Source organism: Stigmatopora nigra, unplaced genomic scaffold (assembly GCF_051989575.1).
Source record: "Stigmatopora nigra isolate UIUO_SnigA unplaced genomic scaffold, RoL_Snig_1.1 HiC_scaffold_24, whole genome shotgun sequence".
Taxonomy (NCBI): Eukaryota; Metazoa; Chordata; class Actinopteri; order Syngnathiformes; family Syngnathidae; genus Stigmatopora; species Stigmatopora nigra.
In genome coordinates, this window is record NW_027551603.1 from 2,468,345 (window position 1) to 2,489,014 (window position 20,670).

Below are 20,670 nucleotides of genomic sequence, written 5' to 3' on the forward strand. Positions count from 1 at the left end.
CACATGCTTAAACTAATAGTAATTGTTTAGTATAATTGATCGTCATGTGAAAGACATTGTTTAGTATTCTTTCATTCATTCATTCTCTCAACCACTTATCCTCACAAGGGTCACGGGGGGTGCTAAGGCCTATCCCAGCTATCTACGGGCACCAGGCGGGGGACAAAAGAATGAACATAATTTAAAGTAATTGCTCTACAGTTGTACTGCATACCGGAGGTCATTTAATTCATTCAGATCAAGAACCTCAAATAACATAACGGCTGGTATTGTTGGAGATGGAAATCCAACTCATTTTATCTCTGAGGGCTAGCTGCGAATGCACTTGCATTATGTCAGTAAAATTCTAGAAATCATAGCGAAAGGGTTATTTTTCAAGAACATCTGTTCCCGAAAGACCGACAAATTGTCTTTATTTGATGCTCTTGTCAGGAGTGGTTGGATTGCCTTTCCTGGCATGACGTCACGATAACTATCAGCTGTCACTAATTACGTGATTAGATTATTTTTGGCGTCACTGGACAAGGTCCAAGTGGACATGGGGAAGCTGGAGCACCTCTTTGAGTCCAGGGCCAAAGAGACGCCATGGGCCAAGAAAGCGCCAGAGAGCAAAAAGTCCGAGATCCTGGTTCTGGACTCCAAGCGGAGCACCACCATCAACATCGGGATGACGGTCCTGCCCGCCGTTCACGTCATCAAGAGCGCCATCCTCAACTTTGACGACTTTGCCATCAACAAGGAGGGTGTGGAGAAGATCCTGAGCATGACGCCCACAGAGGAGGAGAAGCAGAAGATCCGCGAGGCTCGCTCGGCCAATCCCGACGTTCCCCTGGGGACGGCCGAGGAATTCCTCTCGGGCCTGGCTTCCGTCAGCGCCTTGACCCCCCGCCTGCAGCTGTGGTCTTTCAAACTCAACTATGAGGCACTCGAGCAGGAGATCGCCGAGCCCCTGTTTGACCTGAAGTTGGGCATGGAGCAGCTGGCCGGCAACCGGACCTTCAAGAAGATCCTGGCCACGCTGCTGGCCGTGGGGAACTTCCTCAACGGGTGTCCTCCTCACCAGAATCTTCAGGCTCCCTCCATGGTGAATCAATTCCTCTGGGCATAGGCATAAGATAACTTGGGCGCTCTCTGGTGGTTGTACGCACCTGGGCATCATGATGAAACGGTAAAGGCTTCCCAGGGCGACGTGCATAGCAGTGGTGGGGCGTATGAGTACGCTGCGGCTCTAACTCTTCTACCAGCTGTGGCTCATCTCTAGAAATGATGTGCCTGAGAGCCCCGCACCACGGTGTGTCCATTACAAAATTCCTAAACGATTCTGAGGGGTTTCTTATACATTCCAAGCAGTCCGGTGTCTTCGAGGTGGATGGTTTGCGTCGCCGAGTGCGTCGGCGCGAGCGTGGGTGGCGCTCCGCTGGGTCCATAATGGTTGGATCGTGCTGTTACGATTTCACCGCGTAGTGCGACGCGATCGTAGGGTAAGTTGAACCCAGATGCAGAGTCGCCGAAGTAATTGGAAAGGTGAGGCAGATCTGTAGCTCTTGTTGGTTGATTTAATAAACGGGGTAACATAACTTAAACAACTTGGCTTGACCACTCATTACAAACGAACTGAACATGCGGCGTGGCGTCAATGGAAACAGCAATTACTACGAGGATTAACAGGAAACGAAACCAGAACTTAACCAGTCGATCCAACCGCGTCCACAGAAAATCATAATGCTTAAATACCAAAAATAATCTAATCACGTAATTAGTGACAGCTGATAGTTATCGTGACGTCATGCCAGGAAAGGCAATCCAACCACTCCTGACAGCTCTGAGTGATTTTGGATCCTTTGTTTCTCCCCCAAGTAATGAGGACATGTTCTTTTTAAGATAGCTCTCCATCTAAGTCCTACTATAGGTCCAGTCTTGGTAAAAGGTGCATGATGACATTTGATCTATCTGAAATCCAGAATTTGATCTGGATTTCAGATAGATCACCCATGAAATGTCGAAAAAGATGCGGGGTATGATGCTCACAGCACCTGGTATTCCCAAGCGGTCTCCCAATCAGGTACTAACCAGGCCGTACCATGCTTGGCTTCCGAGATCGAGCGCGATCGGGCCTTTTCAGGGTGGTATGGCCGTGAGCGGTACTGCTCTTGCAGATGGACACCCATGAAATGTCGAAAAAGATGCGGGGTATGATGCTCACAGCACCTGGTATTCCCAAGCGGTCTCCCAATCAGGTACTAACCAGGCCGAACCATGCTTGGCTTACGAGATCGGACGAGATCGGGCCTTTTCAGGGTGGTATGGCCGTGAGCGGTACTGCTTTTGCAGATGGACACCCATGAAATGTCGAAAAAGATGCGGGGTATGATACTCACAGCACCTGGTATTCCCAAGCGGTCTCCCAATCAGGTACTAAACAGGCCGAACCATGCTTGGCTTCCGAGATCGGACGAGATCTGGCCTTTTCAGGGTGGTATGGCCGTGAGCAGTACTGCCCTTGCAGATGGACACCCATGAAATGTCGAAAAAGATGCGGGGTATGATGCTCACAGCACCTGGTATTCCCAAGCGGTCTCCCAATCAGGTACTAACCAGGCCAAACCATGCTTGGCTTCCGAGATCGGGCGAGATCGGGCCTTTTCAGGGTGGTATGGCCGTGAGCGGTACTGCACTAGCAGATGGACACCCATGAAATGTCGAAAAAGATGCGGGGCATGGTTCTCACAGCACCCGGTATTCCCAAGCGGTCTCCCAATCTGGTACTAAACAAGTCTAACCATGCTTGGCTTCCGAGATCGGACGAGATCGGGCCTTTTCAGGGTGGTATGGCCGTGAGCGGTACTGCACTAGCAGATGGACACCCATGAAATGTCGAAAAAGATGCGGGGTATGATGTACACAGCACCTGGTATTCCCAAGCGGACTCCCAATCAGGTACTAACCAGGCCGAACCATGCTTGGCTTCCGAGATCGGACGAGATCGGGCCTTTTCAGGGAGGTATGGCCGTGAGCGGTACTGCACTAGCAGATGGACACCCATGAAATGTCGAAAAAGATGCGGGGTATGATGCTCACCGCACCTGGTATTCCCAAGCGGTCTCCCAATCAGGTACTAACCAGGCCGAACCATGCTTGGCTGCCGAGATCGGACGAGATCAGGCGAGATCGGGCCTTATCAGGGTGGTATGGCCGTGAGCGGTACTGCTCTTGCAGATGGACACCCATGAAATGTCAAAAAAGATGCGGGGTATGATGCTCACAGCACCTGGTATTCCCAAGCAGTCTCCCAATCAGGTCCTAAACAGGCCGAACCATGCTTGGCTTCCGAGATCGGACGAGATCGGGCCTTTTCAGGGTGGTATGGCCGTGAGCGGTACTGCTTTTGCAGATGGACACCCATGAAATGTCGAAAAAGATGCGGGGTATGATGCTCACAGCACCTGGTATTCCCAAGCGGTCTCCCAATCAGGTACTAAACAGGCTGAACCATGCTTGGCTTCCGAGATCGGACGAGATCGGGCCTTTTCAGGGTGGTATGGCCGTGAGCGGTACTGCACTAGCAGATGGACACCCATGAAATGTCGAAAAAGATGCGGGGTATGATGCTCACAGCACCTGGTATTCCCAAGCGGTCTCCCAATGAGGTACTAACCAGGCCGATCCATGCTTGGCTTCCGAGATCAGACAAGATCGGGCCTTTTCAGGGTGGTATGGCCGTGAGCGGTACTGCCCTTGCAGATGGACACCCATGAAATGTCGAAAAAGATGCGAGGTATGATGCTCACAGCACCTGGTATTCCCAAGCGGTCTCCCAATCAGGTACTAAACAGGCCGAACCATGCTTGGCTGCCGAGATCGGACGAGATCGGACGAGATCGGGCCTTTTCAGGGTGGTATGGCCGTGAGCGGTACTGCACTAGCAGATGGACACCCATGAAATGTCGAAAAAGATGCGGGGTATGATGCTCACAGCACCAGGTATTTCCAAGCGGTCTCCCAATCAGGTACTAACCAGGCTGAACCATGCTTGGCTTCCGAGATCAGACGAGATCGGGCCTTTTCAGGGTGGTATGGCCGTGAGCGGTACTGCACTAGCAGATGGACACCCATGAAATGTCGAAAAAGATGCGGGGTATGATGCTCACAGCACCTGGTATTCCCAAGCGGTCTCCCAATCAGGTACTAAACAGGCCGAACCATGCTTGGCTGCCGAGATCGGACGAGATCGGGCCTTTTCAGGGTGGTATGGCCGTGAGCGGTACTGCACTAGCAGATGGACACCCATGAAATGTCGAAAAAGATGCGGGGTATGATGCTCACAGCACCTGGTATTCCCAAGCGGTCTCCCAATCAGGTACTAACCAGGCCGAACCATGCTTGGCTGCCGAGATCGGACGAGATCGGACGAGATCGGGCCTTTTCAGGGTGGTATGGCAGTGAGCGGTACTGCTCTTGCAGATGGACACTTATGAAATGTCGAAAAAGATGCAGGGTATGATGCTCACAGCACCTGGTATTCCCAAGCGGTCTCCCAATCAGGCACTAAACAGGCCGAACCATGCTTGGCTTCCGAGATCAGACGAGATCGGGCCTTTTCAGGGTGGTATGGCTGTGAGCAGTACTGTTCATGCAGATGGACACCCATGAAATGTCGAAAAAGATGCGAGGTATGATGCTCACAGCACCTGGTATTCCCAAGCGGTCTCCCAATCAGGTACTAAACAGGCCGAACCATGCTTGTCTTCCGAGATCGGATGAGATCGGGCCTTTTCAGGGTGGTATGGCCGTAAGCGAAACTGCTCTTGCAGATGGACACCCATGAAATGTCGAAAAAGATGCGGGGCATGGTTCTCACAGCACCTGGTATTCCCAAGCGGTCTCCCAATCAGGTACTAACCAGGCCGAACCATGCTTGGCTGCCGAGATCGGACGAGATCGGGCGAGATCGGGCCTTTTCAGGGTGATATGGCCGTGAGCGGTACTGCTTTAGCAGATGGACACCCATGAAATGCCGAAAAAGATGCGGGGTATGATGCTCACAGCACCTGGTATTCCCAAGCGGTCTCCCAATCAGGTACTAACCAGGCCGAACCATGCTTGGCTGCCGAGATCGGACGAGATCGGACGAGAACGGGCCTTTTCAGGGTGGTATGGCTGTCAGCGGTACTGCTCTTGCAGATGGACACCCATGAAATGTCGAAAAAGATGCGGGGTATGATGCTCACAGCACCTGGTATTCCCAAGCGGTCTCCCAATCAGGTACTAACCAGGCTGAACCATGCTTGGCTTTCGAGGTCGGACGAGATCGGGCCTTTTCAGGGTGGTATGGCCGTGAGCGGTACTGCCCCTGCAGATGGACACCCATGAAATTTCGAAAAAGATGCGGGGTATGATAATCACAGCACCTGGTATTCCCAAGCGGTCTCCCAATCAGGTACTAACCAGGCTGAATCATGCTTGGCTTCCGAGATCGGGCGAGATCGGGCCTTTTCAGGGTGGTATGGCCGTGAGCGGTACTGCACTTGCAGATGGACACCCATGAAATGTCGAAAAAGATGCGGGGTGTGGTTCTCACAGCACCTGGTATTCCCAAGCGGTCTCCCAATCAGGTACTAAACAGGCCGAACCATGCTTGGCTTCCGAGATCGGACGAGATCGGGCCTTTTCAGGGTTGTATGGCCGTAAGCGGTATTGCTCTTGCAGAGGGACACCCATGAAATGTCGAAAAAGATGCGGGGTATGATGCTCACGGCACCTGGTATTCCGAAGCGGTCTCCCAATCAGGTACTAAACAGGCCGAACCATGCTTGGCTGCCGAGATCGGACGAGATCGGGCCTTTTCAGGGTGGTATGGCCGTGAGCGGCACTGCAATAGCAGATGGACACCCATGAAATGTCGAAAAAGATGCGGGGTTTGATGCTCACAGCACCTGGTATTCCCAAGCGGTCTCCCAATCAGGTACTAACCAGGCCGAACCATGCTTGGCTTCCGAGATCGGACGAGATCGGGCCTTTTCAGGGTGGTATGGCCGTGAGCGGTATTGCACTAGCAGATGGACACCCATGAAATGTCGAAAAAGATGCGGGGTATGATGCTCACAGCACCTGGTATTCCCAAGCGGTCTCCCAATCAGGTACTAAACAGGCCGAACCATGCTTGGCTTCCGAGATCGGACGAGATCGAGCCTTTTCAGGGTGGTATGGCCGTGAGCGGTACTGCACTAGCAGATAGACACCCATGAAATGTCGAAAAAGATGCGGGGTATGATGCTCACAGCACCTGGTATTCCCAAGCGGTCTCCCAATCAGGTACTAAACAGGCCGAACCATGCTTGGCTTCCGAGATCGGGCGAGATGGGGTCTTTTCAGGGTGGTATGGCCATGAGCGGTACCGCACTTGCAGATGGACACCCATGAAATGTCGAAAAAGATGCGGGGTATGATGTTCACAGCACCTGGTATTCCCAAGCGGTCTCCCAATCAGGTACTAACCAGGCCGAACCATGCTTGGCTGCCGAGGTCGGACGAGATCGGGCGAGATCGGGCGAGATCGGGCCTTATCAGGGTGGTATGGCCGTGAGCGGTACTGCTCTTGCAGATGGACACCCATGAAATGTCGAAAAAGATGCGGGGTATGATGCTCACAGCACCTGGTATTCCCGAGCGGTCTCCCAATCAGGTACTAACCAGGCCGAACCATGCTTGGCTTCCGAGATCGGACGAGATCGGGCCTTTTCAGGGTGGTATGGCCGTGAGCGGTACTGCTTTCGCAGATGGACACCCATGAAATGTCGAAAAAGATGCGGGGTATGATGCTCACAGCACCTGGTATTCCCAAGCGGTCTCCCAATCAGGTACTAAACAGGCTGAACCATGCTTGGCTTCCGAGATCGGACGAGATCGGGCCTTTTCAGGGTGGTATGGCCGTGAGCGGTACTGCACTAGCAGATGGACACCCATGAAATGTCGAAAAAGATGCGGGGTATGATGCTCACAGCACCTGGTATTCCCAAGCGGTCTCCCAATCAGGTACTAACCAGGCCGATCCATGCTTGGCTTCCGAGATCGGACAAGATCGGGCCTTTTCAGGGTGGTATGGCCGTGAGCGGTACTGCCCTTGCAGATGGACACCCATGAAATGTCGAAAAAGATGCGAGGTATGATGCTCACAGCACCTGGTATTCCCAAGCGGTCTCCCAATCAGGTACTAAACAGGCCGAACCATGCTTGGCTGCCGAGATCGGACGAGATCGGACGAGATCGGGCCTTTTCAGGGTGGTATGGCCGTGAGCGGTACTGCACTAGCAGATGGACACCCATGAAATGTCGAAAAAGATGCGGGGTATGATGCTCACAGCACCAGGTATTTCCAAGCGGTCTCCCAATCAGGTACTAACCAGGCTGAACCATGCTTGGCTTCCGAGATCAGACGAGATCGGGCCTTTTCAGGGTGGTATGGCCGTGAGCGGTACTGCACTAGCAGATGGACACCCATGAAATGTCGAAAAAGATGCGGGGTATGATGCTCACAGCACCTGGTATTCCCAAGCGGTCTCCCAATCAGGTACTAAACAGGCCGAACCATGCTTGGCTGCCGAGATCGGACGAGATCGGGCCTTTTCAGGGTGGTATGGCCGTGAGCGGTACTGCACTAGCAGATGGACACCCATGAAATGTCGAAAAAGATGCGGGGTATGATGCTCACAGCACCTGGTATTCCCAAGCGGTCTCCCAATCAGGTACTAACCAGGCCGAACCATGCTTGGCTGCCGAGATCGGACGAGATCGGACGAGATCGGGCCTTTTCAGGGTGGTATGGCAGTGAGCGGTACTGCTCTTGCAGATGGACACTTATGAAATGTCGAAAAAGATGCAGGGTATGATGCTCACAGCACCTGGTATTCCCAAGCGGTCTCCCAATCAGGCACTAAACAGGCCGAACCATGCTTGGCTTCCGAGATCAGACGAGATCGGGCCTTTTCAGGGTGGTATGGCCGTGAGCGGTACTGCACTAGCAGATGGACACCCATGAAATGTCGAAAAAGATGCGGGGCAAGATGCTCACAGCACCTGGTATTCCCAAGCGGTCTCCCAATCAGGTACTAACCAGGCCGAACCATGCTTGGCTTCCGAGATCGGACGAGATCGGGCCTTTTCAGGGTGGTATGGCCGTGAGCGGTACTGCTCTTGCAGATGGACACCCATGAAATGTCGAAAAAGATGCGGGGTATGATGCTCACAGCACCTGGTATTCCCAAGCGGTCTCCCAATCAGGTACTAAACAGGCCGAATCATGCTTGGCTGCCGAGATCGGGCGAGATCGGACGAGATCGGGCCTTTTCAGGGTGGTATGGCCGTGAGCGGTACTGCACTAGCAGATGGACACCCATGAAATGTCGAAAAAGATGCGGGGTATGATGCTCACAGCACCTGGTATTCACAAGCGGTCTCCCAATTAGGTACTAAACAGGCCGATCCATGCTTGGCTTCCGAGATCGGACGAGATCGGACGAGATCGGGCCTTTTCAGGGTGGTATGGCCGTGAGCGGTACTGCACTAGCAGATGGACACCCATGAAATGTCGAAAAAGATGCGGGGCATGATGCTCACAGCACCTGGTATTCCCAAGCGGTCTCCCAATCAGGTACTAACCAGGCCAAACCATGCTTGGCTTCCTAGATCGGGCGAGATCGGGCCTTTTCAGGGTGGTATGGCCGTGAGCGGTACTGCTTGTGCAGATGGACACCCATGAAATGTCGAAAAAGATGCGGGGCAAGATGCTCACAGCACCTGGTATTCCCAAGCGGTCTCCCAATCAGGTACTAAACAGGCTGAACCCTGCTTGGCTGCCGAGATCGGACGAGATCGGGCGAGATTGGGCCTTTTCAGGGTGGTATGGCCGTGAGCGGTACTGCTCTTGCAGATGGACACCCATGAAATGTCGAAAAAGATGCGGGGTATGATGCTCACAGCACCTGGTATTCCCAAGCGGTCTCCCAATCAGGTATTAACCAGGCCGAACCATGCTTGGCTGCCGAGATCGGACGAGATCGGGCGAGATCGGGCCTTATCAGGGCGGTATGGCCGTGAGCGGTACTGCTCTTGCAGATGGACACCCATGAAATGTCGAAAAAGATGCGGGGTATGATGCTCACAGCACCTGGTATTCTCAAGCGGTCTCCCAATCAGGTACTAACCAGGCCGAACCATGCTTGGCTGCCGAGTTCGGACAAGATCGGGCGAGATCGGGCCTTTTCAGGGTGGTATGGCAGTGAGCGGTACTGCTCTTGCAGATGGACACCCATGAAATGTCGAAAAAAATGCGGGGTATGATGCTCACAGCACCTGGTATTCCCAAGCGGTCTCCCAATCAGGTACTAACCAGGCCGAACCATGCTTGGCTGCCGAGGTCGGACGAGATCGGGCGAGATCGGGCCTTATCAGGGTGGTATGGCCGTGAGCGGTACTGCTCTTGCAGATGAACACTGTCAGGTTCTTTAATAATTACCTTCGTCCGTAATTATCAATAACTGCAGGAAGACATCTTATTCAATTATTGACATTTAATTAAATAGAAATGGATACAACAGATAAAAGCCTCCGGAGGGGAGCGTTACAGCAAGTGTCACCTTACAACTTCCGAACGTCTCCTCGAATAGACGTTTTCGTCCCATTCTTATGGTCACAAGTTACAGAGTTGTTGATCATTCCATCACGTATGAGTAAAAACAACATCTGGGACTACAATAACAATCAAAGTATTTTACTAATAACAAAAACAGGGACTAGACCTAACTACATGTAGATTAGAGTAATTATACAACCTCCTTGACCTAAGAATCATATAATATAATCATAATCATATAATCGTTACATACAGAAAAACCCGAAGTGTACGGTTACATAACGATCACAATATTCTTGTTATTGTCCGAATAGCCCTGTCCTCGTCACCAAGGGCCCACCAAATCTCAAGGACCCAGATTGGGTGGATTGTTTGTATAACCATCCTGGAACAGGCTGTCCAGGTTAAAGATGACTTGGTGTGACCTCAACACTTTTGAAAAACAGAAAGAGAATGATTTAACAAAGTAATGAATTAATACAGAGAAAAGAAAGAGAATGATTTAATAAAGAAATGAATTAATATAACTATTATAATAGTAAAACAGAACAAACCCAACAGACACCCATGAAATGTCGAAAAAGATGCGGGGTATGATGCTCACAGCACCTGGTATTCCCAAGCGGTCTCCCAATCAGGTACTAAACAGGCCGAACCATGCTTGGCTTCCGAGATCGGACGAGATCGGGCCTTTTCAGGGTGGTATGGCCGTGAGCGGTACTGCACTAGCAGATGGACACCCATGAAATGTCGAAAAAGATGCGGGGTATGATGCACACAGCACCTGGTATTCCCAAGCGGTCTCCCAATCAGGTACTAAACAGGCCGAACCATGCTTGGCTTCCGAGATCGGGCGTGATCGGGCCTTTTCAGGGTGGTATGGCCGTGAGCGGTACTGCACTAGCAGATGGACACCCATGAAATGTCGAAAAAGATGCGGGGTATGATCCTCACAGCACCTGGTATTCCCAAGCGGTCTCCCAATCAGGTACTAACCAGGCCAAACCATGCTTGGCTTCCTAGATCGGACGAGATCGGGCCTTTTCAGGGTGGTATGGCCGTGAGCGGTACTGCTCTTGCAGATGGACACCCATGAAATGTCGAAAAAGATGCGGGGTATGATGCTCACAGCACCTGGTATTCCCAAGTGGTCTCCCAATCAGGTACTAACCAGGCCAAACCATGCTTGGCTTCCGAGATCGGACGAGATCGGGCCTTTTCAGGGTGGTATGGCCGTGAGCGGTACTTCTCTTGCAGATGGACACCCATGAAATGTCGAAAAAGATGCGGGGTATGATGCTCACAGCACCTGGTATTCCCAAGCGGTCTCCCAATCAGGTACTAACCAGGCCGAACCTTGCTTGGCTTCCGAGATCGGACGAGATCGGGCCTTTTCAGGGTGGTATGGCCGTGAGCGGTACTGCACTAGCAGATGGACACCCATGAAATGTCGAAAAAGATGCGGGGTATGATGCACACAGCCCCTGGTATTCCCAAGCGGTCTCCCAATCAGGTACTAAACAGGCCGAACCATGCTTGGCTTCCGAGATCGGGCGAGATCGGGCCTTTTCAGGGTGGTATGGCCGTGAGCGGTACTGCACTAGCAGATGGACACCCATGAAATGTCGAAAAAGATGCGGGGTATGATGCTCACAGCACCTGGTATTCCCAAGCGGTCTCCCAATCAGGTACTAACCAGGCCGAACCATGCTTGGCTTCCTAGATCGGACGAGATCGGGCCTTTTCAGGGTGGTATGGCCGTGAGCGGTACTGCTCTTGCAGATGGACACCCATGAAATGTCGAAAAAGATGCGGGGTATGATGCTCACAGCACCTGGTATTCCCAAGCAGTCTCCCAATCAGGTACTAACCAGGCCAAACCATGCTTGGCTTCCGAGATCGGACGAGATCAGGCCTTTTCAGGGTGGTATGGCCGTGAGCGGTACTTCTCTTGCAGATGGACACCCATGAAATGTCGAAAAAGATACGGGGTATGATGCTCACAGCACCTGGTATTCCCAAGCGGTCTCCCAATCAGGTACTAACCAGGCCGAACCTTGCTTGGCTTCCGAGATCGGACGAGATCGGTCCTTTTCAGGGTGGTATGGCCGTGAGCGGTACTGCACTAGCAGATGGACACCCATGAAATGTCGAAAAAGATGCGGGGTATGATGCTCACAGCACCTGGTATTCCCAAGCGGTCTCCCAACCAGGTACTAACCAGGCCGAACCATGCTTGGCTTCCAAGATCGGACGAAATCGGGCCTTTTCAGGGTGGTATGGCCGTGAGCGGTACTGCACTAGCAGATGGACACCCATGAAATGTCGAAAAAGATGCGGGGTATGATGCTCACAGCACCTGGTATTCCCAAGCGGTCTCCCAATCAGGTACTAACCAGGCCGAACCATGCTTGGCTGCCGAGATCAGACGAGATCGGGCCTTATCAGGGTGGTATGGCCGTGAGCGGTACTCTTCTTGCAGATGGACACCCATGAAATGTCGAAAAAGATGCGGGGTATGATGCTCACAGCACCTGGTATTCCCAAGCGGTCTCCCAATCAGGTACTAACCAGGCCGAACCATGCTTGGCTGCCGAGATCGGACGAGATCGGGCGAGATCGGGCCTTATCAGGGTGGTATGGCCGTGAGCGCTACTGCTCTTGCAGATGGACACCAATGAAATGTCGAAAAAGATGCGGGGTATGATGCTCACAGCACCTGGTATTCCCAAGCGGTCTCCCAATCAGGTACTAACCAGGCCGAACCATGCTTGGCTGCCGAGATCGGACGAGATCGGGCCTTTTCAGGGTGGTATGGCCGTGAGCGGTACTGCACTAGCAGATGGACACCCATGAAATGTCGAAAAAGATGCGGGGTATGATGCTCACAGGACCTGGTATTCCCAAGCGGTCTCCCAATCAGGTACTAAACAGGCCGAACCATGCTTGGCTTCCGAGATCGGACGAGATCGGACCTTTTCAGGGTGGTATGGCCGTGAGCGGTACTGCACTAGCAGATGGACACCCATGAAATGTCGAAAAAGATGCGGGGTATGATGCTCACAGCACCTGGTATTCCCAAGCGGTCTCCCAATCAGGTACTAAACAGGCCGAACCATGCTTGGCTTCCGAGATCGGACGAGATCGGGCCTTTTCAGGGTGGTATGGCCGTGAGCGGTACTGCACTAGCAGATGGACACCCATGAAATGTCGAAAAAGATGCGGGGTATGATGCTCACAGCACCTGGTATTCCCAAGCGGTCTCCCAATCAGGTACTAACCAGGCCGAACCATGCTTGGCTTCCGAGATCGGGCCTTTTCAGGGTGGTATGGCCGTGAGCGGTACTGCTATTGCAGATGGACACCCATGAAATGTCGAAAAAGATGCGGGGTATGATGCTCACAGCACCTGGTATTCCCAAGCGGTCTCCCAATCAGGTACTAAACAGGCCGAACCATGCTTGGCTTCCGAGATCGGACGAGATCGCGCCTTCTCAGGGTGGTATGGCCGTGAGCGGTACTGCTCTTGCAGATGGACACCCATGAAATGTCGAGAAAGATGCGGGGTATGATGCTCACAGCACCTGGTATTCCCAAGCGGTCTCCCAATCAGGTACCAAACAGGCCGAACCATGCTTGGCTTCCAAGATCGGACGAGATTGGGCCTTTTCAGGGTGGTATGGCCATGTGCGGTACTGCACTTGCAGATGGACACCCATGAAATGTCGAAAAAGATGCGGGGTATGATGCTCACAGCACCTGGTATTCCCAAGCGGTCTCCCAATCAGGTACTAAACAGGCCGAACCATGCTTGGCTTCCGAGATCGGACGAGATCGGGCCTTTTCAGGGTGGTATGGCCGTGAGCGGTACTGCACTAGCAGATGGACACCCATGAAATGTCGAAAAAGATGCGGGGTATGATGCTCACAGCACCTGGTATTCCGAAGCGGTCTCCCAATCAGGTACTAAACAGGCCGAACCATGCTTGGCTGCCGAGATCGGGCGAGATCGGGCCTTTTCAGGGTGGTATGGCCGTGAGCGGTACTGCACTTGCAGATGGACACCCATGAAATGTCGAAAAAGATGCGGGGTATGATGCTCACAGCACCTGGTATTCCCAAGCGGTCTCCCAATCAGGTACTAAACAGGCCGAACCATGCTTGGCTGCCGAGATCGGACGAGATCGGGCCTTTTCAGGGTGGTATGGCCGTGAGCGGTACTGCACTAGCAGATGGACACCCATGAAATGTCGATAAAGATGCGGGGTATGATGCTCACAGCACCTGGTATTCCCAAGCGGTCTCCCAATCAGGTACTAACCAGGCCGAACCATGCTTGGCTTCCGAGATCGGACGAGATCGGGCCTTTTCAGGGTGGTATGGCCATGAGCGGTACTGCTCTTGCAGATGGACACCCATGAAATGTCGAAAAAGATGCGGGGTATGATGCTCACAGCACCTGGTATTCCCAAGCGGTCTCCCAATCAGGTACTAAACAGGCCGAACCATGCTTGGCTGCCGAGATCGGGCCTTTTCAGGGTGGTATGGCCGTGAGCGGTCCTGCACTAGCAGATGGACACCCATGAAATGTCGGTAAAGATGCGGGGTATGATGCTCACAGCACCTGGTATTCCCAAGCGGTCTCCCAATCAGGTACTAACCAGGCCGAACCATGCTTGGCTTCCGAGATCGGACGAGATCGGGCCTTTTCAGGGTGGTATGGCCGTGAGCGGTACTGCTCTTGCAGATGGACACCCATGAAATGTCGAAAAAGATGCGGGGTATGATGCTCACAGCAACTGGTATTCCCAAGCGGTCTCCCAATCAGGTACTAAACAGGCCGAACCATGCTTAGCTTCCGAGATCGGACGAGATCGGGCCTTTTCAGGCTGGTATGGCCGTGAGCGGTACTGCACTAGCAGATGGACACCCATGAAATGTCGAAAAAGATGCGGGGTATGATGCTCACAGCACCTGGTATTCCCAAGCGGTCTCCCAATCAGGTACTAAACAGGCCGAACCATGCTTGGCTTCCGAGATCGGACGAGATCGGGCCTTTTCAGGGTGGTATGGCCGTGAGCGGTACTGCACTAGCAGATGGACACCCATGAAATGTCGAAAAAGATGCGGGGTATGATGCTCACAGCACCTGGTATTCCCAAGCGGTCTCCCAATCAGGTACTAACCAGGCCGAACCATGCTTGGCTGCCGAGATCGGACGAAATCGGACGAGATCGGGCCTTATCAGGGTGGTATGGCCGTGAGCGGTACTGCACTAGCAGATGGACACCCATGAAATGTGGAAAAAGATGCGGGGTATGATGCTCACAGCACCTGGTATTCCCAAGTGGTCTCCCAATCAGGTACTAACCAGGCCAAACCATGCTTGGCTGCCGAGATCGGACGAGATCGGACGAGATCGGGCCTTATCAGGGTGGTATGGCCGTGAGCGGTACTGCTCTTGCAGATGGACACCCATGAAATGTCGAAAAAGATGCGGGGTATGATGCTCGCAGCACCTGGTATTCCCAAGCGGTCTCCCAATCAGGTACGAACCAGGCCGGACCATGTTTGGCTGCCAAAATCGGACAAGATCGGGCCTTTTCAGGGTGGTAAGGCCGTGAGCGGTACTGCTCTTGCAGATGGACACCCATGAAATGTCGAAAAAGATGCGGGGTATGATGCTCACAGCACCTGGTATTCCCAAGCGGTCTCCCAAACAGATACTAACCAGGCCGAACCATGCTTGGCTTCCGAGTTCGGACGAGATCGGGCCTTTTCAGGGTGGTATGGCCTTGGGCGGTACTGCTCTTGCAGATGGACACCCATGAAATGTCGAAAAAGATGCGGGGTATGATGCTCACAGCACCTGGTATTCCCAAGCGGTCTCCCAAACAGGTACTAAACAGGCCGAACCATGCTTGGCTTCCGAGATCGGACGAGATCGGGCCTTTTCAGGGTGGTATGGCCGTGGGCGGTACTGCACTTTCAGATAGACACCCATGAAATGTCGAAAAAGATGCGGGGTATGATGCTCACAGCACCTGGTATTCCCAAGCGGTCTCCCAATCAGGTACTAAACAGGCCGAACCATGCTTGGCTGCCGAGATCGGACGAGATCGGGCCTTTTCAGGGTGGTATGGCCGTGAGCGGTATGGCACCAGCAGATGGACACCCATGAAATGTCGAAAAAGATGCGGGGTATGATGCTCACAGCACCTGGTATTCCCAAGCGGTCTTCAATCAGGTACTAAACAGGCCGAACCATGCTTGGCTTCCGAGATCGGACGAGATCGGGCCTTTTCAGGGTGGTATGGCCGTGGGCGGTACTGCACTTTCAGATAGACACCCATGAAATGTCGAAAAAAATGCGGGGTATGATGCTCACAGCACCTGGTATTCCCAAGCGGTCTTCAATCAGGTACTAAACAGGCCGAACCATGCTTGGCTTCCGAGATCGGACGAGATCGGGCCTTTTCAGGGTGGTATGGCCGTGAGCGGTACTGCTCGTGCAGATGGACACCCATGAAATGTCGAAAAAGATGCGGGGCAAGATGCTCACAGCACCTGGTATTCCCAAGCGGTCTCCCAATCAGGTACTAAACAGGCTGAACCCTGCTTGGCTGCCGAGATCGGACGAGATCGGGCGAGATTGGGCCTTTTCAGGGTGGTATGGCCGTGAGCGGTACTGCTTTTGCAGATGGACACCCATAAAATGTCGAAAAAGATGCGGGGTATGATGCTCACAGCACGTGGTATTCCCAAGCGGTCTCCCAATCAGGTACTAACCAGGCCGAACCATGCTTGGCTGCCGAGATCGGACGAGATCGGACGAGATCGGGCCTTTTCAGGGTGGTATGGCTGTGAGCGGTACTGCACTAGCAGATGGACACCCATGAAATGTCGAAAAAGATGCGGGGTATGATGCTCACAGCACCTGGTATTCCCAAGCGGTCTCCCAATCAGGTACTAACCAGGCCGAACCATGCTTGGCTTCCTAGATCGGACGAGATCGGACGAAATCGGGCCTTTTCAGGGTGGTATGGCCGTGAGCGGTACTGCACTAGCAGATGGACATCCATGAAATGTCGAAAAAGATGCGGGGTATGATGCTCACAGCACCTGGTATTCCCAAGCGGTCTCCCAATCAGGTACTAAACCGGCCGAACCATGCTTGGCTTCCGAGATCGGAGGAGATCGGGCCTTTTCAGGGTGGTATGGCCGTGAGCGGTACTGCTCTTGCAGATGGACACCCATGAAATGTCGAAAAAGATGCGGGGTATGATGCTCACAGCACCTGGTATTCCCAAGCGGTCTCCCAATCAGGTACTAACCAGGCCGAACCATGCTTGGCTTCCGAGATCGGACGAGATCGGGCCTTTTCAGGGTGGTATGGCCGTGAACGGTACTGCACTAGCAGATGGACACCCATGAAATGTCGAAAAAGATGCGGGGCATGGTTCTCACAGCACCTGGTATTCCCAAGCGGTCTCCCAATCTGGTACTAAACAAGTCTAACCATGCTTGGCTTCCGAGATCGGGCGAGATCGGGCTTTTTCAGGGTGGTATGGCCGTGAGCGGTACTGCTTTTGCAGATGGACACCCATGAAATGTCGAAAAAGATGCGGGGTATGATGCTCACAGCACCTGGTATTCCCAAGCGGTCTCCCAACCAGGTACTAACCAGGCCCAACCATGCTTGGCTTCCAAGATCGGACGAGATCGGGCCTTTTCAGGGTGGTATGGCCATGCGCGGTACTGCACTAGCAGATGGACACCCATGAAATGTCGAAAAAGATGCGGGGTATGATGCTCACAGCACCTGGTATTCCCAAGCGGTCTCCCAATCAGGTACTAACCAGGCCGAACCATGCTTGGCTTCCGAGATCGGACGAGACCGGACCTTTTCAGGGTGGTATGGCCGTGAGCGGTACTGCTCTTGCAGATGGACACCCATGAAATGTCGAAAAAGATGCGGGGTATGATGCTCACAGCACCTGGTATTCCCAAGCGGTCTCCCAATCAGGTACTAACCAGGCCGAACCATGCTTGGCTGCCGAGATCGGGCGAGATCGGGCGAGATCGGGCCTTTTCAGGGTGGTATGGCCGTGAGCGGTACTGCTCTTGCAGATGGACACCCATGAAATGTCGAAAAAGATGCGGGGTATGATGCTCACAGCACCTGGTATTCCCAAGCGGTCTCCCAATCAGGTACTAAACAGGCCGAACCATGCTTGGCTGCCGAGATCGGACGAGATCGGACGAGATCGGGCCTTATCAGGGTGGTATGGCCGTGAGCGGTACTGCACTAGCAGATGGACACCCATGAAATGTCGAAAAAGATGCGGGGTATGATGCTCACAGCACCTGGTATTCCCAAGCGGTCTCCCAATCAGGTACTAACCAGGCTGAACCATGATTGGCTTCCGAGATCAGATGAGATCAGGCCTTTTCAGGGTGGTATGGCCGTGAGCGGTACTGCTATTGCAGATGGACACCCATGAAATGTCGAAAAAGATGCGAGGTATGATGCTCACAGCACCTGGTATTCCCAAGCGGTCTCCCAATCAGGTACTAAACAGGCCGAACCATGCTTGGCTGCCGAGATCGGACGAAATCGGGCGAGATCGGGCCTTATCAGGGTGGTATGGCCGTGAGCGGTACTGCACTAGCAGATGGACACCCATGAAATGTCGAAAAAGATGCGGGGTATGATGCTCACAGCACCTGGTATTCCCAAGCGGTCTCCCAATCAGGTACTAACCAGGCCGAACCATGCTTGGCTTCCTAGATCGGGCGAGATCGGGCCTTTTCAGGGTGGTATGGCCGTGAGCGGTACTGCTTTTGCAGATGGACACCCATGAAATGTCGAAAAAGATGCGGGGAATGATGCTCACAGCACCTGGTATTCCAAAGTGGTCTCCCAATCAGGTACTTACCAGGCCGAACCATGCTTGCCTTCCGAAATCGGAGGAGATTGGGCCTTTTCAGGGTGGTATGGCCGTGAGCGGTACTACTCTTGCAGATGGACACCCATGAAATGTCGAAAAAGATGCGGGGCAAGATGCTCACAGCACCTGGTATTCCCAAGCGGTCTCCCAATCAGGTACTAACCAGGCCGAACCATGCTTGGCTTCCGATATCGGACGAGATCAGGCCTTTTCAGGGTGGTATGGCCGTGAGTAGTACTGCTCATGCAGATGGACACCCATGAAATGTCGAAAAAAATGCGGGGTATGATGCTCACAGCACCTGGTATTCCCAAGAGGTCTCCCAATCAGGTACTAACCAGGGCGAACCATGCTTGGCTTCCAAGATCGGACGAGATCGGGCCTTTACAGGGTGGTATGGCCGTGAGCGGTACTTCTCTTGCAGATGGACACCCATGAAATGTCGAAAAATATGCGGGGTATGATGCTCACAGCACCTGGTATTCCCAAGCTGTCTCCCAATCAGGTACTAACCAGGCCGAACCATGCTTGGCTGCCGAGATCGGACGAGATCGGGCGAGACCGGACCTTTTCAGGGTGGTATGGCCGTGAGCGGTACTGCTCTTGCAGATGGACACCCATGAAATGTCGAAAAAGATGCGGGGTATGATGCTCACAGCACCTGGTATTCCCAAGCGGTCTCCCAATCAGGTACTAACCAGGCCGAACCATGCTTGGCTGCCGAGATCGGGCGAGATCGGGCGAGATCGGGCCTTTTCAGGGTGGTATGGCCGTGAGCGGTACTGCTCTTGCAGATGGACACCCATGAAATGTCGAAAAAGATGCGGGGTATGATGCTCACAGCACCTGGTATTCCCAAGCGGTCTCCCAATCAGGTACTAAACAGGCCGAACCATGCTTGGCTGCCGAGATCGGACGAGATCGGACGAGATCGGGCCTTATCAGGGTGGTATGGCCGTGAGCGGTACTGCACTAGCAGATGGACACCCATGAAATGTCGAAAAAGATGCGGGGTATGATGCTCACAGCACCTGGTATTCCCAAGCGGTCTCCCAATCAGGTACTAACCAGGCCGAACCATGATTGGCTTCCGAGATCAGACGAGATCGGGCCTTTTCAGGGTGGTATGGCCGTGAGCGGTACTGCTATTGCAGATGGACACCCATGAAATGTCGAAAAAGATGCGAGGTATGATGCTCACAGCACCTGGTATTCCCAAGCGGTCTCCCAATCAGGTACTAAACAGGCCGAACCATGCTTGGCTGCCGAGATCGGACGAAATCGGGCGAGATCGGGCCTTATCAGGGTGGTATGGCCTTGAGCGGTACTGCACTAGCAGATGGACACCCATGAAATGTCGAAAAAGATGCGGGGTATGATGCTCACAGCACCTGGTATTCCCAAGCGGTCTCCCAATCGGGTACTAACCAGGCCGAACCATGCTTGGCTGCCGAGATCGGACAAGATCGGGCGAGATCGGGCCTTATCAGGGTGGTATGGCCGTGAGCGGTACTGCTCTTGCAGATGGACATCCATGAAATGTCGAAAAAGATGCGGGGTATGATGCTCACAGCACCTGGTATTCCCAAGCGGTCTCCCAATCAGGTACTAAACAGGCCGAACCATGCTTGGCTTCCGAGATCGGACGAGATCGGGCCTTTTCAGGGTGGTATGGCCGTGAGCGGTACTGCACTAGCAGATGGACACCCATGAAATATCGAAAAAGATGCGGGGTATGATGCTCACAGCACCTGGTATTCCCAAGCGGTCTCCCAATCAGGTGCTAACCAGGCCGAACGATGCTTGGCTTCCGAGATCGGGCGAGATCGGGCCTTTTCAGGGTGGTATGGCCGTGAGCGATATTGCACTTGCAGATGGACACCCATGAAATGTCGAAAAAGATGCGGGGTATGATGCTCACAGCACCTGGTATTCCGAAGCGGTCTCCCAATCAGGTACTAACCAGGCCGAACAATGCTTGGCTGCCGAGATCGGACGAGATCGGACGAGATCGGGCCTTATCAGGGTGGTATGGCCGTGAGCGGTACTGCTCTTGCAGATGGACACCCATGAAATGTCGAAAAAGATGCG

General features: G+C 53.2%; 100 pseudogenes; all 100 read right to left on the bottom strand.

Moving 5' to 3' along the window:
* Positions 1-2,021: 2,021 nt before the first annotated feature.
* LOC144190687 (5S ribosomal RNA) lies at positions 2,022-2,140 on the bottom strand (annotated as a pseudogene).
* Positions 2,141-2,196: 56 nt separating this feature from the next.
* Positions 2,197-2,315, bottom strand: LOC144189359 (5S ribosomal RNA; annotated as a pseudogene).
* Positions 2,316-2,371: 56 nt separating this feature from the next.
* On the bottom strand, positions 2,372-2,490 carry LOC144191800 (5S ribosomal RNA; annotated as a pseudogene).
* A 56-nt stretch (positions 2,491-2,546) lies between these two features.
* On the bottom strand, positions 2,547-2,665 carry LOC144188042 (5S ribosomal RNA; annotated as a pseudogene).
* A 56-nt stretch (positions 2,666-2,721) lies between these two features.
* Positions 2,722-2,840, bottom strand: LOC144191917 (5S ribosomal RNA; annotated as a pseudogene).
* Positions 2,841-2,896: 56 nt separating this feature from the next.
* Positions 2,897-3,015, bottom strand: LOC144181823 (5S ribosomal RNA; annotated as a pseudogene).
* Positions 3,016-3,071: 56 nt separating this feature from the next.
* Positions 3,072-3,200, bottom strand: LOC144186177 (5S ribosomal RNA; annotated as a pseudogene).
* A 56-nt stretch (positions 3,201-3,256) lies between these two features.
* On the bottom strand, positions 3,257-3,375 carry LOC144183978 (5S ribosomal RNA; annotated as a pseudogene).
* Positions 3,376-3,431: 56 nt separating this feature from the next.
* On the bottom strand, positions 3,432-3,550 carry LOC144190787 (5S ribosomal RNA; annotated as a pseudogene).
* Positions 3,551-3,606: 56 nt separating this feature from the next.
* Positions 3,607-3,725, bottom strand: LOC144191020 (5S ribosomal RNA; annotated as a pseudogene).
* Positions 3,726-3,781: 56 nt separating this feature from the next.
* LOC144184547 (5S ribosomal RNA) lies at positions 3,782-3,910 on the bottom strand (annotated as a pseudogene).
* A 56-nt stretch (positions 3,911-3,966) lies between these two features.
* On the bottom strand, positions 3,967-4,085 carry LOC144182058 (5S ribosomal RNA; annotated as a pseudogene).
* Positions 4,086-4,141: 56 nt separating this feature from the next.
* LOC144188886 (5S ribosomal RNA) lies at positions 4,142-4,260 on the bottom strand (annotated as a pseudogene).
* A 56-nt stretch (positions 4,261-4,316) lies between these two features.
* LOC144184984 (5S ribosomal RNA) lies at positions 4,317-4,445 on the bottom strand (annotated as a pseudogene).
* Positions 4,446-4,501: 56 nt separating this feature from the next.
* On the bottom strand, positions 4,502-4,620 carry LOC144191386 (5S ribosomal RNA; annotated as a pseudogene).
* Positions 4,621-4,676: 56 nt separating this feature from the next.
* On the bottom strand, positions 4,677-4,795 carry LOC144188290 (5S ribosomal RNA; annotated as a pseudogene).
* Positions 4,796-4,851: 56 nt separating this feature from the next.
* On the bottom strand, positions 4,852-4,980 carry LOC144185704 (5S ribosomal RNA; annotated as a pseudogene).
* Positions 4,981-5,036: 56 nt separating this feature from the next.
* On the bottom strand, positions 5,037-5,165 carry LOC144185971 (5S ribosomal RNA; annotated as a pseudogene).
* Positions 5,166-5,221: 56 nt separating this feature from the next.
* LOC144181761 (5S ribosomal RNA) lies at positions 5,222-5,340 on the bottom strand (annotated as a pseudogene).
* Positions 5,341-5,396: 56 nt separating this feature from the next.
* Positions 5,397-5,515, bottom strand: LOC144186344 (5S ribosomal RNA; annotated as a pseudogene).
* A 56-nt stretch (positions 5,516-5,571) lies between these two features.
* On the bottom strand, positions 5,572-5,690 carry LOC144190389 (5S ribosomal RNA; annotated as a pseudogene).
* A 56-nt stretch (positions 5,691-5,746) lies between these two features.
* Positions 5,747-5,865, bottom strand: LOC144190362 (5S ribosomal RNA; annotated as a pseudogene).
* Positions 5,866-5,921: 56 nt separating this feature from the next.
* On the bottom strand, positions 5,922-6,040 carry LOC144191467 (5S ribosomal RNA; annotated as a pseudogene).
* A 56-nt stretch (positions 6,041-6,096) lies between these two features.
* On the bottom strand, positions 6,097-6,215 carry LOC144189216 (5S ribosomal RNA; annotated as a pseudogene).
* A 56-nt stretch (positions 6,216-6,271) lies between these two features.
* Positions 6,272-6,390, bottom strand: LOC144184461 (5S ribosomal RNA; annotated as a pseudogene).
* Positions 6,391-6,446: 56 nt separating this feature from the next.
* Positions 6,447-6,585, bottom strand: LOC144186879 (5S ribosomal RNA; annotated as a pseudogene).
* Positions 6,586-6,641: 56 nt separating this feature from the next.
* Positions 6,642-6,760, bottom strand: LOC144184309 (5S ribosomal RNA; annotated as a pseudogene).
* A 56-nt stretch (positions 6,761-6,816) lies between these two features.
* On the bottom strand, positions 6,817-6,935 carry LOC144190789 (5S ribosomal RNA; annotated as a pseudogene).
* A 56-nt stretch (positions 6,936-6,991) lies between these two features.
* Positions 6,992-7,110, bottom strand: LOC144189838 (5S ribosomal RNA; annotated as a pseudogene).
* Positions 7,111-7,166: 56 nt separating this feature from the next.
* LOC144184548 (5S ribosomal RNA) lies at positions 7,167-7,295 on the bottom strand (annotated as a pseudogene).
* A 56-nt stretch (positions 7,296-7,351) lies between these two features.
* Positions 7,352-7,470, bottom strand: LOC144182059 (5S ribosomal RNA; annotated as a pseudogene).
* Positions 7,471-7,526: 56 nt separating this feature from the next.
* Positions 7,527-7,645, bottom strand: LOC144188887 (5S ribosomal RNA; annotated as a pseudogene).
* A 56-nt stretch (positions 7,646-7,701) lies between these two features.
* On the bottom strand, positions 7,702-7,830 carry LOC144184985 (5S ribosomal RNA; annotated as a pseudogene).
* A 56-nt stretch (positions 7,831-7,886) lies between these two features.
* Positions 7,887-8,005, bottom strand: LOC144191183 (5S ribosomal RNA; annotated as a pseudogene).
* A 56-nt stretch (positions 8,006-8,061) lies between these two features.
* Positions 8,062-8,180, bottom strand: LOC144191479 (5S ribosomal RNA; annotated as a pseudogene).
* A 56-nt stretch (positions 8,181-8,236) lies between these two features.
* On the bottom strand, positions 8,237-8,365 carry LOC144186658 (5S ribosomal RNA; annotated as a pseudogene).
* Positions 8,366-8,421: 56 nt separating this feature from the next.
* Positions 8,422-8,550, bottom strand: LOC144186536 (5S ribosomal RNA; annotated as a pseudogene).
* A 56-nt stretch (positions 8,551-8,606) lies between these two features.
* On the bottom strand, positions 8,607-8,725 carry LOC144181847 (5S ribosomal RNA; annotated as a pseudogene).
* A 56-nt stretch (positions 8,726-8,781) lies between these two features.
* On the bottom strand, positions 8,782-8,910 carry LOC144184170 (5S ribosomal RNA; annotated as a pseudogene).
* A 56-nt stretch (positions 8,911-8,966) lies between these two features.
* LOC144185350 (5S ribosomal RNA) lies at positions 8,967-9,095 on the bottom strand (annotated as a pseudogene).
* Positions 9,096-9,151: 56 nt separating this feature from the next.
* LOC144186524 (5S ribosomal RNA) lies at positions 9,152-9,280 on the bottom strand (annotated as a pseudogene).
* Positions 9,281-9,336: 56 nt separating this feature from the next.
* Positions 9,337-9,465, bottom strand: LOC144183628 (5S ribosomal RNA; annotated as a pseudogene).
* A 760-nt stretch (positions 9,466-10,225) lies between these two features.
* On the bottom strand, positions 10,226-10,344 carry LOC144187696 (5S ribosomal RNA; annotated as a pseudogene).
* Positions 10,345-10,400: 56 nt separating this feature from the next.
* On the bottom strand, positions 10,401-10,519 carry LOC144182404 (5S ribosomal RNA; annotated as a pseudogene).
* Positions 10,520-10,575: 56 nt separating this feature from the next.
* Positions 10,576-10,694, bottom strand: LOC144181884 (5S ribosomal RNA; annotated as a pseudogene).
* A 56-nt stretch (positions 10,695-10,750) lies between these two features.
* On the bottom strand, positions 10,751-10,869 carry LOC144188088 (5S ribosomal RNA; annotated as a pseudogene).
* A 56-nt stretch (positions 10,870-10,925) lies between these two features.
* Positions 10,926-11,044, bottom strand: LOC144189016 (5S ribosomal RNA; annotated as a pseudogene).
* Positions 11,045-11,100: 56 nt separating this feature from the next.
* On the bottom strand, positions 11,101-11,219 carry LOC144183770 (5S ribosomal RNA; annotated as a pseudogene).
* A 56-nt stretch (positions 11,220-11,275) lies between these two features.
* LOC144190198 (5S ribosomal RNA) lies at positions 11,276-11,394 on the bottom strand (annotated as a pseudogene).
* A 56-nt stretch (positions 11,395-11,450) lies between these two features.
* Positions 11,451-11,569, bottom strand: LOC144189340 (5S ribosomal RNA; annotated as a pseudogene).
* Positions 11,570-11,625: 56 nt separating this feature from the next.
* Positions 11,626-11,744, bottom strand: LOC144188564 (5S ribosomal RNA; annotated as a pseudogene).
* A 56-nt stretch (positions 11,745-11,800) lies between these two features.
* LOC144189152 (5S ribosomal RNA) lies at positions 11,801-11,919 on the bottom strand (annotated as a pseudogene).
* A 56-nt stretch (positions 11,920-11,975) lies between these two features.
* Positions 11,976-12,094, bottom strand: LOC144188376 (5S ribosomal RNA; annotated as a pseudogene).
* A 56-nt stretch (positions 12,095-12,150) lies between these two features.
* Positions 12,151-12,279, bottom strand: LOC144182677 (5S ribosomal RNA; annotated as a pseudogene).
* Positions 12,280-12,335: 56 nt separating this feature from the next.
* On the bottom strand, positions 12,336-12,454 carry LOC144186842 (5S ribosomal RNA; annotated as a pseudogene).
* Positions 12,455-12,510: 56 nt separating this feature from the next.
* LOC144182853 (5S ribosomal RNA) lies at positions 12,511-12,629 on the bottom strand (annotated as a pseudogene).
* A 56-nt stretch (positions 12,630-12,685) lies between these two features.
* Positions 12,686-12,804, bottom strand: LOC144187697 (5S ribosomal RNA; annotated as a pseudogene).
* Positions 12,805-12,860: 56 nt separating this feature from the next.
* LOC144186028 (5S ribosomal RNA) lies at positions 12,861-12,969 on the bottom strand (annotated as a pseudogene).
* Positions 12,970-13,025: 56 nt separating this feature from the next.
* Positions 13,026-13,144, bottom strand: LOC144191536 (5S ribosomal RNA; annotated as a pseudogene).
* Positions 13,145-13,200: 56 nt separating this feature from the next.
* On the bottom strand, positions 13,201-13,319 carry LOC144183829 (5S ribosomal RNA; annotated as a pseudogene).
* Positions 13,320-13,375: 56 nt separating this feature from the next.
* Positions 13,376-13,494, bottom strand: LOC144187698 (5S ribosomal RNA; annotated as a pseudogene).
* Positions 13,495-13,550: 56 nt separating this feature from the next.
* Positions 13,551-13,669, bottom strand: LOC144183043 (5S ribosomal RNA; annotated as a pseudogene).
* Positions 13,670-13,725: 56 nt separating this feature from the next.
* Positions 13,726-13,844, bottom strand: LOC144188888 (5S ribosomal RNA; annotated as a pseudogene).
* Positions 13,845-13,900: 56 nt separating this feature from the next.
* LOC144185631 (5S ribosomal RNA) lies at positions 13,901-14,019 on the bottom strand (annotated as a pseudogene).
* A 56-nt stretch (positions 14,020-14,075) lies between these two features.
* Positions 14,076-14,184, bottom strand: LOC144187092 (5S ribosomal RNA; annotated as a pseudogene).
* A 56-nt stretch (positions 14,185-14,240) lies between these two features.
* On the bottom strand, positions 14,241-14,359 carry LOC144191490 (5S ribosomal RNA; annotated as a pseudogene).
* A 56-nt stretch (positions 14,360-14,415) lies between these two features.
* On the bottom strand, positions 14,416-14,534 carry LOC144182127 (5S ribosomal RNA; annotated as a pseudogene).
* Positions 14,535-14,590: 56 nt separating this feature from the next.
* LOC144187699 (5S ribosomal RNA) lies at positions 14,591-14,709 on the bottom strand (annotated as a pseudogene).
* A 56-nt stretch (positions 14,710-14,765) lies between these two features.
* On the bottom strand, positions 14,766-14,894 carry LOC144184259 (5S ribosomal RNA; annotated as a pseudogene).
* A 56-nt stretch (positions 14,895-14,950) lies between these two features.
* On the bottom strand, positions 14,951-15,079 carry LOC144183065 (5S ribosomal RNA; annotated as a pseudogene).
* A 231-nt stretch (positions 15,080-15,310) lies between these two features.
* LOC144183597 (5S ribosomal RNA) lies at positions 15,311-15,429 on the bottom strand (annotated as a pseudogene).
* Positions 15,430-15,485: 56 nt separating this feature from the next.
* LOC144190654 (5S ribosomal RNA) lies at positions 15,486-15,604 on the bottom strand (annotated as a pseudogene).
* A 56-nt stretch (positions 15,605-15,660) lies between these two features.
* On the bottom strand, positions 15,661-15,779 carry LOC144188890 (5S ribosomal RNA; annotated as a pseudogene).
* A 56-nt stretch (positions 15,780-15,835) lies between these two features.
* Positions 15,836-15,953, bottom strand: LOC144186066 (5S ribosomal RNA; annotated as a pseudogene).
* A 56-nt stretch (positions 15,954-16,009) lies between these two features.
* On the bottom strand, positions 16,010-16,127 carry LOC144184376 (5S ribosomal RNA; annotated as a pseudogene).
* Positions 16,128-16,183: 56 nt separating this feature from the next.
* On the bottom strand, positions 16,184-16,312 carry LOC144184171 (5S ribosomal RNA; annotated as a pseudogene).
* A 56-nt stretch (positions 16,313-16,368) lies between these two features.
* LOC144186274 (5S ribosomal RNA) lies at positions 16,369-16,497 on the bottom strand (annotated as a pseudogene).
* A 56-nt stretch (positions 16,498-16,553) lies between these two features.
* On the bottom strand, positions 16,554-16,682 carry LOC144186186 (5S ribosomal RNA; annotated as a pseudogene).
* A 56-nt stretch (positions 16,683-16,738) lies between these two features.
* On the bottom strand, positions 16,739-16,857 carry LOC144189191 (5S ribosomal RNA; annotated as a pseudogene).
* Positions 16,858-16,913: 56 nt separating this feature from the next.
* Positions 16,914-17,032, bottom strand: LOC144185255 (5S ribosomal RNA; annotated as a pseudogene).
* Positions 17,033-17,088: 56 nt separating this feature from the next.
* LOC144182618 (5S ribosomal RNA) lies at positions 17,089-17,207 on the bottom strand (annotated as a pseudogene).
* Positions 17,208-17,263: 56 nt separating this feature from the next.
* On the bottom strand, positions 17,264-17,382 carry LOC144182074 (5S ribosomal RNA; annotated as a pseudogene).
* A 56-nt stretch (positions 17,383-17,438) lies between these two features.
* LOC144190114 (5S ribosomal RNA) lies at positions 17,439-17,557 on the bottom strand (annotated as a pseudogene).
* Positions 17,558-17,613: 56 nt separating this feature from the next.
* Positions 17,614-17,742, bottom strand: LOC144184056 (5S ribosomal RNA; annotated as a pseudogene).
* A 56-nt stretch (positions 17,743-17,798) lies between these two features.
* LOC144185244 (5S ribosomal RNA) lies at positions 17,799-17,927 on the bottom strand (annotated as a pseudogene).
* Positions 17,928-17,983: 56 nt separating this feature from the next.
* On the bottom strand, positions 17,984-18,102 carry LOC144182261 (5S ribosomal RNA; annotated as a pseudogene).
* Positions 18,103-18,158: 56 nt separating this feature from the next.
* LOC144185580 (5S ribosomal RNA) lies at positions 18,159-18,287 on the bottom strand (annotated as a pseudogene).
* Positions 18,288-18,343: 56 nt separating this feature from the next.
* LOC144182353 (5S ribosomal RNA) lies at positions 18,344-18,462 on the bottom strand (annotated as a pseudogene).
* A 56-nt stretch (positions 18,463-18,518) lies between these two features.
* Positions 18,519-18,637, bottom strand: LOC144186321 (5S ribosomal RNA; annotated as a pseudogene).
* Positions 18,638-18,693: 56 nt separating this feature from the next.
* LOC144182071 (5S ribosomal RNA) lies at positions 18,694-18,812 on the bottom strand (annotated as a pseudogene).
* A 56-nt stretch (positions 18,813-18,868) lies between these two features.
* On the bottom strand, positions 18,869-18,987 carry LOC144191611 (5S ribosomal RNA; annotated as a pseudogene).
* Positions 18,988-19,043: 56 nt separating this feature from the next.
* Positions 19,044-19,172, bottom strand: LOC144185868 (5S ribosomal RNA; annotated as a pseudogene).
* Positions 19,173-19,228: 56 nt separating this feature from the next.
* On the bottom strand, positions 19,229-19,357 carry LOC144184057 (5S ribosomal RNA; annotated as a pseudogene).
* Positions 19,358-19,413: 56 nt separating this feature from the next.
* On the bottom strand, positions 19,414-19,542 carry LOC144185245 (5S ribosomal RNA; annotated as a pseudogene).
* A 56-nt stretch (positions 19,543-19,598) lies between these two features.
* LOC144188543 (5S ribosomal RNA) lies at positions 19,599-19,717 on the bottom strand (annotated as a pseudogene).
* Positions 19,718-19,773: 56 nt separating this feature from the next.
* On the bottom strand, positions 19,774-19,902 carry LOC144187159 (5S ribosomal RNA; annotated as a pseudogene).
* Positions 19,903-19,958: 56 nt separating this feature from the next.
* On the bottom strand, positions 19,959-20,087 carry LOC144185371 (5S ribosomal RNA; annotated as a pseudogene).
* Positions 20,088-20,143: 56 nt separating this feature from the next.
* Positions 20,144-20,262, bottom strand: LOC144187701 (5S ribosomal RNA; annotated as a pseudogene).
* A 56-nt stretch (positions 20,263-20,318) lies between these two features.
* Positions 20,319-20,437, bottom strand: LOC144185084 (5S ribosomal RNA; annotated as a pseudogene).
* A 56-nt stretch (positions 20,438-20,493) lies between these two features.
* Positions 20,494-20,622, bottom strand: LOC144186970 (5S ribosomal RNA; annotated as a pseudogene).
* Positions 20,623-20,670: the final 48 nt, after the last annotated feature.